At 39.7% G+C, this 14783-nt stretch overlaps 1 protein-coding gene and 1 pseudogene across 5 annotated transcripts in view; one reads left to right on the forward strand and one right to left on the reverse strand.

The window, feature by feature from the left end:
- The window catches only part of RASGEF1B (RasGEF domain family member 1B), a 556303-nt gene that overhangs the window by 420178 nt on the left and 121342 nt on the right, over positions 1 to 14783 (reverse strand). The gene's annotated exons all lie outside the window — the stretch shown is intronic.
- Positions 7852 to 8347, forward strand: LOC135362875 (large ribosomal subunit protein uL23-like; annotated as a pseudogene).

Genomic DNA, 14783 nt, shown 5'->3' on the forward strand with positions numbered 1-14783 from the left:
GGTGGCTCAGTCGGTTAAGCATCCGACTCTTGATCTCAGCTCAGGTCTTGATCTCAGGTCGGGAGTACAGGCCCCACAACGGGCTCCATGCTGGCATGAAGCCTATTTTAAAAAAAAAAAAAGAAGAAAGAAAGAAAGAAAAAAGAAAACGGGTTATAAAATAAAGTAAATGGATCATAGCCTATTCGGCTCAGTGAAAAATAGTATTTACCTGGAAAAAATAATAAAAAAGATGAACATGAAATTAACCAAAACTTGTGAAATAGCTTTTGTGAAAGGATATAGGAGGTGAGAAGATAGGGTATGAGACTGAAAATTCTGAATTCATGAAATAGGAAGCTGTGGCACAGGAATGAGTTGCAAGCAGTTAACTGCCTCTGGAGAATGGCACTGAGGGAGGGCACAGATGACTGCTATTTTTTTCTACATAAGCCTTTCACCATCATTTGACTTTTAAAACCACGTGCATGTATTTGTGTGATAAATTTTTTAAAGCAAAAAAAAAAAAGAATAAAATTACAATACAGTTAACCCTGTGCCCTTTCTTTTCATGACTTAAATATTTCTAAAATACACTGAGGAAATAAAAAACCTTTTCTATTAATGGAACCAAGCTATGTATTTGTACTAAACTTATTTTATTTAAAAGATTTGGTTCTAAAGTATTAAATTTTCTCCCCTCATCCATCCTTATGGCCCACAAATTACCAAAATACAAAGCTCTTTGTGGTCTGTCTCTTTTTTTCACATCATTAGTACTCATAATTGTGTTTAAAAGTGACTCAGAACACTGCAAATGTCTTTATGACAGGGTATCACAATAAACACATAGGAAACTTCCTCCCTCTTACTCCATTCCCCATTGCTAAAACATGAAAGAAATGCAGACATTTGTCCTGCACTATCTAGCATATGAGCCTAAGACTCTTAGCAGTGATATTTATGTTTTTATCATGCTATCATTAATTAGGATTAATTATAAATTCTAAGGACCATAATAAATAAATACCAGGAGCTACCAATTTTCTGATATCATGAAGAATATGAAATTAGAAAGGATTCTCCCCAGAACTGATCAGAAGGATAAAGCAAAAGCAATGGTTAAATCAAGAGTTCTGAACCTCTTTTCTCCCTAGCATGCCTAAAGGATAGGACATGCTCTGTTGTGACTTAGGCTCGCTAATCATCTCCCCTCTTTCACAGAGGAGGATTATTAACATTCCTACTAGTGGAAGAAGAGCCATGGGTAGTGTGAAAAAATCCGATAGGTAATTCTAGCAGGCCCGTGTGTCTTACTATCCCCACTCATGGGCATGTTTCCTCTTCTCTCTTTCTCCTCCCCACTTCGCTCCTCTCATCCAATGGAGACAACTAGTTTAGAGATCAAATTAAGAAGATAGATGTCACCATAGGGCAAAAGATGAGAGCTCAGAACAAGGAGATATTTATAATTTGCCTCCAACCCCACTCCCACCCACTGTTCCAAGTCTTTGCTGATTTTCCAGGCTTAATTTTGACATTGGAATAAAATCAGAAAAAGGGAATGTAGCATGTCATAGACAACTTCTGACAAATTTCCCACCACTAGGGATTCCCCTTTCCCTTCCCCAGGCCCCATCCAAGCAGGGACTCAGCACATTCTTGTTCCATTTCTCACTCACAATTCCCCTTACCTGCTTCTAAAACATACTTGTTTGCATGCTTAGTTAATTGAAATAGTAAGAAGAGCCCACATTGACTAGACTCTTATTAACACTCAATATTTTATGAAATAAAATTTCACACATGTCATTTGAGATTATGTCCATAACATTTTGACATCTGAAGAATATAACCATAAGGAGAAAGGGTTTCAGATTCTCAAAGATTTGTGTTCTAACCCAGGATAAATCACACATGATTTCACATAACTATTCATCTTTTTACCTGGTAAACAAAAAGAGCAAGGGAACATTTAGTTCGGTCTGTGGGCCCCTTCCCTTCAGATTCTCCTGACCCCACCATCTTCATTGCTTCAGAGTAGCTCTGACTTAGTTACTAGGCCATGATGACTTCCATTGTAGGATTTCATCTGAAACACTTTCTACAACAGTGAGTAAGGCTCCTTCCAGCTCCAGCCTTCTGGCAGTGCTATGGCACAGCCTTTGAGAGCTTCACCACAACACCATCTTGTCTACCCATTCACATCCCAATTTAACATTTCCACTATGCTGACTGCATGGCCTATACACCCGTATCATCTATGTTGGAGATGTCAGGTCCAACTTCCTTAGAATGTAATTCAGGGCCTTTCCATTTGACCTGGTTCAACCTTTGCTTTCTCCTCACATGCTGCCCCTCTCTAGCTCCCTCCTTCCCACCCCAACATCATACCCTTTGCTTTAGTCCCTAAAGCTCCTGTCATTCCCTAATTGTGCGTGTTTCCTTGTGTCTTGGTACCTTCGCTTGTGCCCTTTCTCTACCCAGCATCACTTCGGTCTACCAATGTCTCTTTTGAAAACTCATATCCATCTTATAATGGTCAACACAAATATCACCTCCTCTATGAAGTCTTTCTTGACTTCTCCAGGCAAAATGAATTACTCTCTTTTCTGTACTCACTAGATTAAAAAGCATCCATTACACAATATAGTTCACTATTTATATATCAGTTTCCTGTGCTAGGTAGTGAGTTTCCAAAGGACAGAAACTTACTCATACTTGTGTCTCTAACATAGAACTTGGCACAGTTCTGGAACAGTTATGCACTGTTTCCTGAGTGACTGGGTGAACAGGAGAGAAGATAAGGAGAGCAGAGCTAGTGTTTGTGCACTTCTTGGGAATACAGTCCTTAGCCCATGCAAGGAGGAACGTCACAAAAGATCTGTGATAGTAACTGTAGCAAACACCTGGTGCCCTGACTGACATTCTTCTAGGCTTACCTCTGATCTCAGCCATGACTGGGGTAGACATCTGTGTGAATTAGATTCACTTTGTGGTGACCACCTCTCTCCTAGAAAAGATGCAACATTGGATGCATAACCCCAGGATCCACAGGTCCTATTGTACTTCGCATCACCCAGAAGGACCCTGCCTATTAGAATATTAGAATAGCCTCATATTTGCTCAAATATGGCATCAATTTATGTCTACAACCTACAGGGTTGAGATTCTATTCTCCAGGATTCATTATATGCTTTGAAACAATAGCCATTACATGTGCTCTGTATCCCAAAGCTGGAAAACAAAGGTCAGGGTACCAACAGGTACAAGCTTTGGTTGACTCCTCTCATCATCACTCCCAGTGATACAGCTGCTTAACTTGGATTTCTTGTTTCCACAACTTTAATCTTTTCTAGAATAAAGGTCTTGGTTCTTAGAGGACAATACTTTTCCATGAGACACTGAGCCTAAAGCTGTAAATCCACCTCATCACTCAGGCTCTTCATGCCAGAGGATCACAGGCAAAGAATGGAGTTTCTGTATCAGCAGAGAAACTGATTGGGATAATCCTGAGGAGATAGAGTCATTGCTACACAATGGATAAAAGGATGACTAAGTCTGGATATCTGGGGATGCATTGAGGTATCTCCTGGTGTTTCTGTGTCCACTGATCACAGGGGACAGGCAACTGAAGGAAGCCAGTCAACCCAGGTTTAGATGCCCCCAGGGGTGAGGGTCTGGGTCACCTACTGAGCAGGCATCCTCGGAAATGCTGGTTGAGGATGAGGGAAGTCTAGAATGGATAGTGGAAGAGAGAGATGATGGATATCAATTGCTGGCCTCAAAATCAGCTGCAGCAAAAGGGACTAAAGCTGGTTGCATTGATAGAGGCAGGGGTCAGCCTAGTCTTTGAAGAATCAGTGACAGAAGAGAATTAATGCAGAAGATCTGTGGATCTGAGCAGCACCAAGAGCGTGGTATAGCAGACAGAACATTTTTGGTGCTGGGGTGAACAGTGCCACTCATGCCTTCACTTGCTGCCTGCTGATAACAACTTGCCCCTAGCATGCATGACTGAGCCTGCCTCACTCTGCTGCAGGGACCTTGGTGGCACCCTGTATATTAGCTTTTTCTCCATCTCTGTCTCTCCCTCCCCACTCCCTCACTCCTGCCTGCTAGGATCATCTCCAAAATAAACGACCTTCACCCAAGTCCTCATTGCAGGCTATGTTTTCAGAGGCATCCAAGGGAAGACTACGATCATGTTTAAACTGGCATTTTAAACTAGCTTTATAACCCTGCATTGCTCTCTCTGCAATAGACTAGCTACTTAAGAAAATATTCCAGAGCACTTTATTTCTTTCAAAGCACATTTATGAGGGAAAGTGATGGGGTTGTTGTTGTTCCCTGTCTTTTCATTTTTTTTTAAAGATTTTATTTATTTATCTGACACAGAGAGAGACACAGCGAGAGAGGGAACACAAGCAGGGGGAGTGGGAAAGGGAGAAGCAGGCTTCCCGTGGAGCAGAGAGCCCCATGCGGGGCTCAATCCAGGACCCTGGGATCATGACCTGAGCCAAAGGCAGATGCTTAAGGACTGAGCCACCCAGGCACCCCTCATTTTTTAAACAGATAAGAAACCTGAGGCTTGGAGAGGTTATATGTCTTGTCTGGTGCCAAAGGCTTTATAAGTGGTGGAAACAGGGTGCTGTGTATTGATACTTACAGTAGATGCTGTGGGCATCCATATATAGCTCCTTTATTAGGTCAGTTTTCCCATCCCTCAGCAGCTGCAGGTGTTGCCGCTAAGAGCTCATAGCTACACCTTCCTCCAGAGAACTGCCCTCTGTGGAATTTATGTACTTACACCCCACCCAGGGGCCACCACAGTGAATGACTGAACGAACCAAAGTTCAGCCACCCAGTCTCAACATGAGACTTCTCTGTGGAGTCATTCATCCTCCCGAGTTCCCCATGCAATCAGATCAAGGCTAGACATGAGCTGAAACACATCTATGCTTATCTTCTTCCCCTGCCCTGTCCTGTTCCCTCACTTCTTATAGAGCCCTTGCTCAATAAATCACTTGCCCATCCCGTCTCTAGTGACCCCCACCTAAGGTAAAATCTGTGTTTTATGATTCCTACTCCAGTGGATTCCCCATTGCAGACTCTACACGCTTAAAAAAATGCTAGCCCCTTACTCATCACTACATACTAGCCCCTTACTTGTTAATGTTGGATAGACATTTCCCCTCCATCTTAGAAAAATCATATAAGCCTATTTCCCAGTCTATCTTATAGTATGCTACTAAGGAGAGTGTCTGCCTCAAATAAGGACACAGATATTGTATTTTTAGGTATAAACTTTTAAATAATTCAATCAATATATTTTGGTGGCTTCACTTTATACCACATTATATCACTTGCTAATTATGAAATGTTACTAATCTAAGGTGGACAATAAAGAAACTCACAGGTCAATGCAATTAACATGTCTCATTTTATAGCAGTATATAAAATAATTCATCAGCTCAGAAGTACCTGCCTATAAAATGATGAAGCTATTATCTCAGTTTTCCCATATTATTCTCCTTCTTAAGGTCTAAAATAAGGTAAATTTTATAAACCTGAATTTTCTGAAAATTCTCACAAAGACAATGGTTTGTTCTGTTGGCAATCATCCTTGAGAACTGAGAGCTGTATAACTCAGAGTCTCACTAGGAAATCAGAAACCACTTTACATACCTAAAACAGAGACTTTAGTAACAGAAAATTGGTGGCACAGGTACTGGAAGAGGGGTTGAGAAACCCAAGAGAAAAGCAAGACAGCACAGAGATTGGCAACAGCAGAAAGCCACGACCAACCCTAAGCTGGAGGGATAATGAAAGGAGGCAGGAGCTTTCAGGTCCCCTGAAAGTCCCCTTGGGGTCCTGATCCTTCCACCCTCTAACCCTCTTGCCCACCATTGGTTGACCAACAGACAAGAAGGAGCCTGGCAGGTTTGATCCCCTGTCACAGGGAGCACAGCAGAAGATGAGCAAGGAAGGCACACGCAGATAACAGGACCAGGGCCAGCGCATTGACATGCACACAGAGCAACAAAGCTCTTCCAAAACAATCAAAGGCCCCCTTGTGAGAGGCAGCTCGTCAAGATCATTGCCTGGAATTCTAACACCAGAGAACAAAACAAGGGGGAATAGTTTTTGATTTTTCAGCTAATGAAATTATTAATCAAAACCACAGGGAAAGCCTTCCAACTCAGGTTTGTAGCAGTGCTTATGTATATCTCAGAAAACCTTCTCACTAGCATCCTTTGGAACAGCTTTAGGAACAGACCAGGCAGCTTTGCAAATGTAACTGGTTTGTTGTTGTTGTTTTAGTCACCTAGCCTCCAAGCCTTTCTATAAAATGTAAATATTTGATGCCTCTCTTCAATGTACGCTTAAGCTTAAGGGGTTACAGAATTTAAAAATATGCTTATATATTTTGGGGTGAGAATCTTTTTATTTTATTTTTATTTTTTTAGGTATTAGCATTTTTTTATTATTATGTTATGTTAATCACCATACATTACATCATTAGTTTTTGATGTAGCATTCCATGATTCATTGTTTGCATATAACACCCAGTGCTCCATGCAGAACATACCCTCTTTGATACCCATCACCAGGCTAACCCATCCTCCCACCCCCCTCCCCTCTAGAACCCTCAGTTTGTTTTTCAGAGTCCATTGTCTCTCATGGTTTGTCTCCCCCTTCGATTCCCCCCCCTTCATTCTTCCCGTCCTGCTATCTTCTTTCTTTCTTTTTTTTTTTAAAACATATATTGTATTATTTGTTTCAGAGGTACAGATCTGTGATTCAACACAATGGGGTGAGAATCATAGTGTACACACTAGGTATTATAATTCCTGCTTGTAATAATACTCATCATTAAAACAAAAGAAAAAGTTGATTCAAGCATAAAATCTTTGAAGCAAAAAATTAAATTTAACAAAGAAAATCTATTGTGCAAACTGAACAAGCACTCATTAATGTAATAAATCCAAATGATTTCTTTGAATTATTTTTTTCATGTTTTTTTTTCATTTCAAAGGTAATATAATCAGAAACTCAAGTATAATCAGAAACCATACTATGAATGAGTGGGATCTGTGGAAAGCAGAAAACTTGGAAAATACCAAAAATGTCATAATCCCACTAGCATAAATACTATTAGCATATTCCTATTTGAGTCACAAATCATTTCTTGAGAGCCCCAAATGAGGGGTATTATCAAGAGCTCTGTGCTAGAGAATGGATGGTATCAATTTGATTATAAGTCTAAATCAAGAGAACGACTTTCACTTGTTCATAGCACAGAGGAGTGATGGGAAAGAGAAGTAGGAAAAAAAGAATGCATGTTACCCTTCCCACCATACTTCAGTGACTCAGGAGTCTGGGTCCATGGAAAGCTCCCACTATTCAGGATACCACAGACTGCAAACCGATTTTCTGGATTCCTGATCATTTCCTATCCCCTGTTAGAATCATATTTCACAGACTCCATAAATAGCTCCTAAAAGAAGTAAATCCCAAAGGAATGAGAACTAAAGTTCCATTAAAGAACATTTTTTTCACCTTCTTGCTTCAGTCTATGGACTTGTCTTTAAAATCTTTAAATCTAGCAAAATTATACTCTTACTTCGGGAAGTGTAAGACCCAACAGGGTCCCCCCAAACCTAGAATCTGTGTCATACAATTTAACACCAAATAATTGTATACTGTTTCCATTTGATATTTTTATATGTGTTGTTCTCAGTTCCCATCAAGGTCATCACCTAGGTGGCCAAGGTCAGACCTCACATTTCCCTGTTATCCAGCAGTCCACCTCACCCACCAAGCATTTAGCACATCAATAACTACTTTTCATACAGTCTTTTCACAAAGATGGTGCCAAAGGCAAAGAAGGAAGCCCCTGCCACTCCCAAAGCCAAAGCAAAGACCGTGAAGGCCAAGAAAGCGGTGCTGAAAAGTGTCCACAGTCACAAAAAAAAAAAGAAGAAGAAGAAGATCCACACGTCACCCATATTCCAATGGCCCAAGACATTGCATCTCCAAAGGCAGCCCAAATGTCCTGGAAAGAGTGCCCCCGGGAGAAACAAGCTTGACCACTATGCCATCATCATCATCAAGTTCCCCCTGACTACAGAGTCAGCCATGAAGAAAATAGAAGACAGCAACACACTTGTGTTCATTGTGGATATCAAGGCCAACAAGTACCAGATCAGTCTGTGCAGAAGCTCTATGACACTGACATGGCCAAGGTCAACACCCTGATTAGGCCCATGGAGAGAAGAAGGCCTGTGTTCACCTGGTTCCTGATTGTGATGCTTTGGATGTTGCCAACAAAATTGGGATCATCCAAACTGAGTCCAGTGACTAAATTTTTTCACCATAAAAAAAGAAGTCTTGGGGCACCTGGGTGGCACAATCAGTTGAGCACCAGATTCTTGGTTTCGGCTGAGGTCATGATCTCAGGGTCCTGGGATCAAGCCCCATGGCAGCCTCCATGCTCAGCAGAGAGTCTACTTGGGACTCTCTCTCTCTCTTCTCCTTCTGCTGCTCCCCCACCCTCTCTCTCAAATAAATAAATCTTTAAAAAAAGTACTTTTCATATAATTAAGTCTAATTTCAAAATAAAACCCAAACTATTAGATAAAAATTGCAAATTACATTCTGGAACACATTTCACCAGATATTGACATAGCTTTCTCCCTTATTTCATTCAGGCCCAAGCTTATAAAACAGCTCCTCAGAGAAGCCTTCTTTGACTATGTAATAGAGAACTTCCTACCACTTTCTATCACCTTATGCTACTTTTTTTCTCTTCTTAGTACTGGGGACCTGTTGTAGTATTGAATATACTCCCCACTAGAATGTGAGTTCCACAGTCTTTCTTACTCACTGCCTTATCCCCAGTGCCTATAGCAGAACCTGGTTCATAGTGACACTCAATAAGCAAGTATAGAACAAATTAATTTTTGAATGAATTAAATTTGTATTTACACATGAAAAATATATATGTGTGTGTGTGATTGACCTAGCAAAGTTTTAAACTACCAATACAAACTTTTATTTTTTTAATTTTTATTTAGATTTTATATATGAAAGCCAAATAAATTTGACTCAACTAACTGACCACTGTAAAAAATCCAAATACCACAAATGTATAAAGCAAAACATTCAGTCACTTCAAAGGCAAGCATCCTGAAAAGCCTGGGGCATAGTCTGGAAACTTTTCTGTATATATACAGGTATAATAAATGATAACTAATGAGTAAAAAGTTGTAAACTTTTAATCCTTTCAAATATAATCCATTGAAATTTAATCTTTTGTGAATATAAAGGACTCTATGAACAAGAACTTTTTTTAATATTTAGATTTTAAATATTTACTCTCTGAGTCTGTTTTCCCACCTGCAAAATAGAAATTTTAAAAATAACTAACCTATAGGATTGATACATGATATAAATGACAAAAGATATCTAAAGTGCTTAGCACAATATCTGGTTATTAAAATTTTAAAAATAGATGATAGATAAAAGATAAGTAAGTTCAGGGACCAATGAAAACCCAAGAGAATGATCTACCCATGACAGTGGAAGACAAAAAAGCTGCTTGGAAATGATGGTATCAAGTTCTGAAGGATCACTAGGCATCAGTCAAACCTAGAGACTGCAGGCAGAAGGTCATTCTAGGTTGAAGAAAAAGTATGTTCCTCAAACAAGAATTTTAAGAGCTGGCAGTCTTAGAGAGGGAACCATGTTTGTGGAAACATCTTGAAGGGCTATTCTGCAAAGGGAAGGTGAAGTCACAAGGCAAAGAGACTCAAAACAAGGTGGAAACTAAACAAAAAGTGAACCAAAACTGCAAGTGGATGAGAGCAGAGACAAAACTGAAGAGTGAGAAACAGAAAGCCTGGCAAAACAGTAAAAACCCGATTTATAATTATTTCCGTCTACAGTCGAGCTCCATTTTACATGTAATCACAAAATATTTTTGTACACTTTGACTATTCAGTAAATTTCCCAGGAAGAAAGCTATCATATAAATTTTATAAAGATTAAACTTCGATAATTTGGAATTTTGCAAGAGTTCGTCACTATATTAGTTTCCTTTTGCTGCGGTAAGAAATCACCACAAACTTAGTGGCTTAAAACAATACGTATTTATTATCTGATCATTTTAGAGGTTGGAAGTCTGAAATGGGTCATCAAGTCTATGTTCCTTCTGAAGGTTTTAGGGAGAATCCCTTTCCTTGCCTTTTCTGACTTCTAGAGGCTGCCCACACTCCCTGGCTCATGGCCCTGTACCACTCCAACCTTTTTCCATTGTCACATCTTCTCTGACTCTGACACTCCTGTCTCTCTCTTATAAGGACCATGGCGAACACATTGGGCCTACAAGGATATAACCACTCTATCTCAAGATCCTTAATTTAATCATATCTGCAAAATATGCCATGTAAGCTAACATATTCAGTTTCTAGAAATTGAGACCTGAACATCCTTGGAAAGGCCATTATTCTGTTTACCACAGTTACCATTTTGGGAAATCATGTCACTGACCATAACATTGTTCATGGGGCTTGAGTGGCTAATATAAAAGCAATCAGACTGTGTTATTCACCGTCCCATTCTCAATGATTCTAAAAAGAGGTAAAATATATGACAGCTTTCTATGTGTCTGGCATGGTCCCGCCCAAGAATTTATATTTACTTCGTTTGTTAACTTAATTCATTTTTCTTTTATTTCTTCTTATACAATTATAGCATTTTTAAAGTATGTGTAAATGGGTTATATTGTCCATACAAATACTAAAGGAATCATTACAAAATGTTTGTTATATATTTACTGCCAAAGGGGTTGTTGGATTTGGGAGGATTGAGAACCCCTGATTTAGAGGGGTAATTATTATTTTTAGTGAATGCAGTGCTCCTGGAAACTCTACCATACGTCTTTGAAATCTGGCTGCAGCATCAGCAGCAAGTCTACAGTTGAAGGTAAATATTCCATCAGAATTATGCCACTATAGTGGCATAATCAGCAGATGTGCTTGTAGCGTACCAGAAATTTAACTGAACTTCTTTCTTACCCCTCAGATACCGTACCCTTCTTGGCCAACCCTCTCAGCTCCTGGCCCGCTGCCTCCTGCCCTGTGGACCCGGGCAAACTGACAGGTAAGGGAGCACTTGGAGAGTCAGCAAAGGATCACAGACAACTGGGCTCTTCACAGTTTCATGAAGCATCACAAGAGGAGAAACGAGGCTCCACTGATGAGCACTCTTATAGTGTAGTGTAAAGCCAGCAAGAGATGGCCAGGAACAGGGTGAAGGCAGCAAAAGGACCAGAGGACAGGACAACTCAGACTGGGAAGAGAGACCTGTGAAACTGGGAACGAGGGCCTGCTATTTCGGGTTATAGTGAATACCTTTGGATATCTACTAAACTATTGATACGTAGAGGACAGGGGAAGAAGACACAGTAATGAAACCGAAAATAGGCTGGAGTGACTTCAGACATGCTCCCAGAGACTGAAGCACCATTTCACTCAGCTCTGGGGCTGAGTTACATGGGTGCATTTTCAGTGCCAGGGAACCCTTGCTCTCCATTCTGGGCTTGAGCTTTATGGTGAAACAGTCTCTTCCTTTTATTCTTGCCTCTACCAACAATAGTTATTTGTTCATTGGCCTGGTCTCACTGTCTTTAGGTTTCTTTCTCTCTGTGTGTGCATAAGTATTTCCTGATTCTCGATCTCTCTCTCTCCTGCCACCTCTCTTCCTCCTTCTCACTCTCCCCCACCTCTCCTAAGACTGGGTGGAACAGAAACCATCTAGTATAGGAAAACCAATAATCTATGTCTTCCCATCAAATTAAATTCAGCTCCTCCAGGCCAGTCTATACACGACTGCTCTGAGGTCATGAACCTATCCCTAATCCAGTAAGAATACCAGGATAGTGGACTCACTTCAATATCTGCAGAACTTAATGATCTAACTGTAGGCTGAGCCATCCCACAGTACCATGGACACAAGCAGTTTCTGCAGTCAAGCTATCTGAATCCTGGCTCTATCAGTTATTAGCTCTAACCTCGGCAAGTCACTCAACATCTTTAAGCCTCAGTTTTCTCAGATGCAAAATGGAAAGAAGGATGGGAAATAATAGAATTTATCTCATGAAGTTCTTCTGTATATCAAACTTTTTTAAAAAGTTTGAAAAGGTGGATGAAAGACCTCAGTATGAGACAGGAATCCATCCAAATCCTAGAGGGGAACATAAGCAGTAACCTCTTTGACATCGGCCATAACAACTTCTTTCAAGATACATCTCCAAAAGCTAGTGAAACAAAAGCAAAAATGAACTCTTGGGACTTCATCAAGATAAAAAGTTTCTGCACAGCAAAGGAAACAGTCAACAAAACAAAGAGGCAACCAACAGAATTGGAGAAGATATTTGCAAATGACACTACAGATAAAGGGCTGGTATCCAAGATCTATAAAGAACTTCTCAAACTCAACACCCAAAAAACAAATAATCAAGTCAAAAAGTGGGCAGAAGATATGAAAAGACATTTCTCTGAAGAAGACATACAAATGGCTAACAGACACATGAAAAAATGTTCATCATCATTAGCCATCAGGGAAATCCAAATCAAAACCACACTGAGATACCACCTTACACCAGTTAGAATGGCAAAAATGGACAGGGAAAGAAACAACAAATGTTGGAGAGGTTGTGGAGAAAGGGGAACCCTCTTACACTGTTGGTGGGAATGCAAGTTGGTACAGCCACTTTGGAAAACAGTGTGGAGGGTCCTCAAAAATTTAAAAATAGAGTTACCCTATGACCCAGCAATTGCACTGCTGGGTATTTACCCCAAAGACACAGATGTAGTGAAAAGAAGGACCATATGCACCCCAATGTTCATAGCAGCAATGTCCGCAATAGCCAAACTGTGGAAAGAGCCGAGATGCCCTTCAACAGATGAATGGATAAAGAAGACATGGTCCATATATACAATGGAATATTACTCAGCCATCAGAAAAGATGAATACCTAACTTTTACATCAACATGGATGGGACTGGAGGAGATTATGCTAAGTGAAATAAGTCAAGCAGAGAAAGTCAATTATCATATGGTTTCACTTATTTGTGGAACATAAGGAATAACATGGAGGACATTAGGAGAAGGAAGGGAAAAATGGGGGGGGAGGGAATTGGAGGGAGAGATGAACCATGAGAGACTATGGACCTGAGAAACAAACGGGATTTTAGAGGGGAGGGGGGAGGGGGGATTGGTTGGCCCGGTGATGGGTATTAAGGAGGGCATGTACTGCATGGAGCACTGGGTGTTATACGAAAACAATGGATCTTGGATCACTACATCAGTAACTGATGATGTATTGTATGGTGACTAACATAACATAATAAAATTTAAAAAAAAAAAAGCTTGAAAAGTACTTAGCTCCATACCTGGCATAGGCTAAGTATTCCTAAATGCTGGCCAAATTTTAGCCTATTGGCCAACAAGATCATTTTATACATCATCGATTTTTTGGCATTAATTTCATTTATAAAATATTGCAGTAAATTTTTTTAAATCATGCCTTAAAGTATTTATCATGATTACTAAGTTTTTTAGCACCCTCTTAAACTTTGTATCTACCTTGCTCATCACATCCTAGATCTAGACCTGGTCATGACAGTGATGCTGTGATTCTGGAACCATCAGCTCAGGCAGCAGGCTCCCAGAATCTGATCATTTGCATTTTAATGTCCAGATTTTCCTTGCGACTCCTCTTTTTGTGACCTATCATATTTCTCCCTCCTATTTTATCCCTATATTGGTTTGTCTTGTGATCAGGTTATTGATGTTTGAGAATATATTTGTTTGCAATATTCATGTTTCAAATAATGTCTGGACTTTGAATTACATCATTATGTAGGAAGCTAGGATATTCATGTATCAGATTCCTGTCTTTAGTTCCATTTTTAAGGATAATTATTCTTAGCTTAAACAGAATGCAGAACTACTATTCTGTAAGTCAAGGGTCTGATAGGAAATGCAAGATTTATGAAACTGAATTATCTTTTACCAAAAAGTCTTAAATATCATAATACATTAGAAAAAATTCTGTTTAAACTGAAAAAAAAAACAGTTTAAAATAATTCTTTGCTAAAGTCTAACATGTTACTAAGAGAACTTGAACCCCAATTAATAAATTTGCTAAATAGAATGTGTTCATAAGAAGACAGCTGGGGTTGATCTCAGCTAAAATATCTATATAAGGACTTAAAATGCCTAAAAAATAGAAGTAGTATAATATCCCATAGAATAGAGGTCAAAAACTCAAATATCTCTCAGGGCCATGAAAACAATAACAGGCGTAAGGTGGAGAGTATCAGGAAGACAATGGGGAAAAGTGAGGAATGTGGTGAACTGGAGGTGCCTTGCCCTGTTCAGAGGAGGGTGGTTGTTCAGCTAGGGTTGATTACTGTCATTTGGAAATCCATGCTAACTTCCCAGAATACAAACCCCAAATCCAGGTATTTATGTAAAAACATATTTAAAAATATTGGTTCAGTATTTTTAAAAGTCACTCAAATGGAGTTCCAGTCCAAGATGGCAACATAGAAAGACCCTGAACTCACCTCCTCTGCAGAACACACCAAATTACACCTATTAATAGAACAATTCCTTTTGAAGAAGAACTGAGGGCTGACTAAACAGCTACTAAACAAGCTAAAGACAAGGAGAACAGCAAGAGAATAGCGAGAGAGATAGAGACACAGTAAAAAAGGAAACCCCCACTCCCAA

The sequence above is a fragment of the Mirounga angustirostris genome, unplaced genomic scaffold, assembly GCF_029215605.1.
Source record: "Mirounga angustirostris isolate CCGP_5_RB_7025 unplaced genomic scaffold, mMirAng1.0.hap1 SCAF_2, whole genome shotgun sequence".
Classification (NCBI taxonomy): Eukaryota; Metazoa; Chordata; class Mammalia; order Carnivora; family Phocidae; genus Mirounga; species Mirounga angustirostris.